The 3,610-nt window shown below is 33.9% G+C and overlaps 1 long non-coding RNA gene across 1 annotated transcript; it reads right to left on the bottom strand.

Moving 5' to 3' along the window:
* Nucleotides 1-245: 245 nt before the first annotated feature.
* LOC142166316 (uncharacterized) lies at nt 246-2,727 on the bottom strand. The gene is made up of 2 exons (XR_012696646.1): nt 1,964-2,727; nt 246-326 (listed from the first exon to the last, which is right to left on the bottom strand). It is a non-coding gene; the product is annotated as an uncharacterized LOC142166316 (long non-coding RNA).
* Between the last annotated feature and the right edge of the window lie 883 nt (nt 2,728-3,610).

Below are 3,610 nucleotides of genomic sequence, written 5' to 3'. Positions count from 1 at the left end.
ATTCTACTTTACATTTAGCTAACAATATTACGGGATGTAATTAATGACCCATTTTATGTCATGTTCCCTACCTTGATAATTCAATCATGACTTCACTTAATGAAAATTCCGAAATAGGTGATATTATTACAACACTTATACGAACTTTAAGAGGTAACAATTATCTTATATTCATCACGACAAACGTACTACTATATTAATCAACTGAAACAAAACCAAATTTTAAACTAATGAACTTGAACGAATGGAAAACAGAATTATAATTCCCGAACTTCATTAATATGTCATGTTGAAGCTTTTCATGACATGAATTTACAGATATGTACCTGATATTGGAAGCAAGAAAATGAAGATGAGAATCAGCGGCAGTAATAACAGTACAACATCAACAACTGCCCAGCAACAGTAACAACCCAGTACAAACCGGTGGAGTAGTAATCCCAAAAACAAAAGCTTTAAGCTTTAAATGAAACAACAACCATTAATACTAATTTCAAACAAAGAAAGAAAGCAGTAGATTTTTTAGCTTTTATTTTTATTTTGAAAGCTTAAATATTTTTCGGAATTTTTCTCTCTTCTATTCTCTGTCCGTTTTTTTCTCTATCTGTGTCTGTATTTTTTCTGGTATCTTTTCTGTTCTCTCTGTATTCTTGTTCCCTCATTTGTCTTCAAGACTTCCCATATATATAATCTCATCTCATAAATCTTTTAATCAATTAAATCAATACTTTTTCTCTACCCAACCCATTATCTTTCCACTCATCCCCATTACATTAAATAAACATATCACACCACCCCATTATATTTTGTCCCCCATGCTTTAATTAAAATAATGCAAGATTCCCCTTTAATTTAAATCTTGTCCCCCCTTTATATTAAATAATCATATCACAACCCACCCCATTTCATTTTGTCCCCCATGCTTCAAATAAACAATTTCAAAATGTACAATTCCTAAATTACCCCTTCCGACCTTACTGAAATTACCAAACTACCCCTGAACGTATTACAAATTTACCAAACTACCCATCAGCTATAACACATCAATTAATCAAACTTAACCAAAATATAGACAATATGATCAATTTCTAACAATGTTCAAACAACAATATGAACATGGATGAACATCATAACAACAATATCACATGAACACGATTTTAACAACATTTCAACAACAAATCACATGAACACAAATTGAACAACAAAGAACAACTAAAATTTGATTGAACAATATTTTAGCAACAAACCTATTTTCGGATTTAAACAACAACAACAAACAAGTATATTTAGATTTCTAACTTCAATCATATTGAACTTAAAATCAACTACTAACAACATTACAACAAACAATTCTTATATTAAACTTTAAACAAGATTATGAGACCAATTCAAGAAATAATCATAAATGGTAAACAAGAAATCAAACTATACAAATTTCGGATTCAAGATCAACCAAACAAAGTATGAACATGAATGAAAATATACAATAACAATAACAAACAAAATTTGTTCAAACTTTGAATTAAACTTAAACAAAACAAATAAACATATTCAAATCACTAATCTTCAAATAATCAACTAATCTTTCTTAAATTAAATCCAACGAAACTTATAACAAAGATGCATGATCCAAAAATTAAAACCAAAACATAACTTCACATTAAATCACTAAATTAAAACCAACTTCAAAAAATGAATACGAATTAAATCTATATTAACAACAAACAACGGATTTAAACGATTTAAACTAACACCTTTCTACATTAAAACTAAATCCTCTTAAAATTAATAAAACAAACTGAAAATAATTAAATTAAATCTTCAACTTAAATCTAACAACAATATAACTAAACTAACAATTTTTATCTAAAACAAAATAAGAAAAATAAAGCAAACTTATGCTAATTCAAAATCTGAAAATATCAAACAAATTATGGACGTAATAGAACTTAGAATAACTAACCGTGAATGTCCAACGACGAACATCGAACGAACTCTAAACGAAACCAACGAACTTGGGCATAAACGGACTTGAAGACGACAAAGAAACAAGCATCATTTGAGGTGAAAGATGAAGAAAAACGTAGCAAGAAGCAGCTGGAATGGAGCAGCAGTAGCGCGATGGAGTTGGGCTTCGATGAAGAAGAAACAGCGGCGTCCATGGATGTCGAGCTCAAGCTTGAGCTCGACGAAGAGGACGAAGGCAGACCCGGCGAGAAGCAGCTGGAGCAGAAACGTGAGCAGCAGCAGCAATGGTGAAGCTGAAGACGCAGCGACGCAGCAACACGACGGAGCGACAATGGAGCTCGTTTTTGGGTTGGTTTCGAGCAGCTCTCATTGCTGCGTTTTGGAGAACGGAGCAGCATGGTCGCTTGGACTTGAAGTTGAGAAGATGGAAGTAGAAGGCCCTCCATGGATGACGAAGGAACAGCAGTAGCAGCTGCAACGACTGGAAGAAAACGCAGCAACAATGGCGGACGTGAAGCTACTCCAATGGTCATTTGGTTTCGACAACGGGAAATGGGGGGAGAAAGCAGCCATGGCTGCTCGTGTTGGGGTAGATGGGACGATGGAGAATGTCGTGTGTGTGTGTGTGTGTGTGTTGAGGTGGTGGAGGCGTGAGGAAGGGCAGCCATGGGAGGTGGAGAAGCTTGAGGAAGAAGAAGAAGATAGGAGGGGTGGGGGCGGATGACTTCTTAGTTTTTTAGGGTTTTTTCTTCTTTCTTTCTTTTGTTTTGTGTTGTTTGTAAGATAATAGGGGTGTTGGTTTATGGACTGGGTCGACCCAGTTCAAAATGGACTGGGTCGTAGGGAAGATTGGGCCATTTTTTGGGCCTATAGCTTGAAATTGAAGAAGAGGCCCAATTCCGACTTTCTTTATATTTTCGCTCTCTTTTCTTCTTTTGTTTTTCTAAAACTAAATTATAAAAATACTTAAACTATTATTAAGAACTAAATTAAGTTATAAAGGTGCAAATTAACTCCCAATAACAATTAACGCACAATTAAGTATTAATTAAGCATAAAATTGTATATTTGGACATTAAATGCTAAAAATGCAAACGATGCCTATTTTTGTAATTTTTAATTTTTGTAAAACAATTTTAATTACTAACAATTGTAGAATTAAATCATACATGCAAAATGCGACATATTTTTGTATTTTTTATTAATTTAGCGAATAAACACGCACAGACAAATACAAATAATTCTTCAAAATATCACAAAATATCACAAAATTGCACACCAAAGAAAAATCATTTTATTTTTGAATTTTTTGGGAGTAATTCTCATATTGGGAAAAAATCACGTGCTTACAGCTGCCCCTCTTTGCCCGAAGACACGAAGGGTTTTCGTGCAAAGATAAAGCGAGCGATTTTTTGCCCATCCGAGTACTCCGTTGAAGCATTTTTTTTGAAAAAGATTTGACCGAACCTTTGCTTCAAAGGTTTCCTACATATCCTGGGCTAAACAGGAATCAGGTCAATGTAGTTCGGGAAATTTTGGTAGCTGGGACTACCGTTGGACTGCATTGTTACTGTTGTTGCATGCTATTACTACTGCTTACCGATTTCCTTGTTACAACGTGCTTAAAAGAAAACAAGAAGCT

This window comes from Nicotiana tabacum, chromosome 11 (assembly GCF_000715075.1).
Source record: "Nicotiana tabacum cultivar K326 chromosome 11, ASM71507v2, whole genome shotgun sequence".
Taxonomy (NCBI): Eukaryota; Viridiplantae; Streptophyta; class Magnoliopsida; order Solanales; family Solanaceae; genus Nicotiana; species Nicotiana tabacum.
This window is presented reverse-complemented; position numbering and strand designations above follow the sequence as displayed.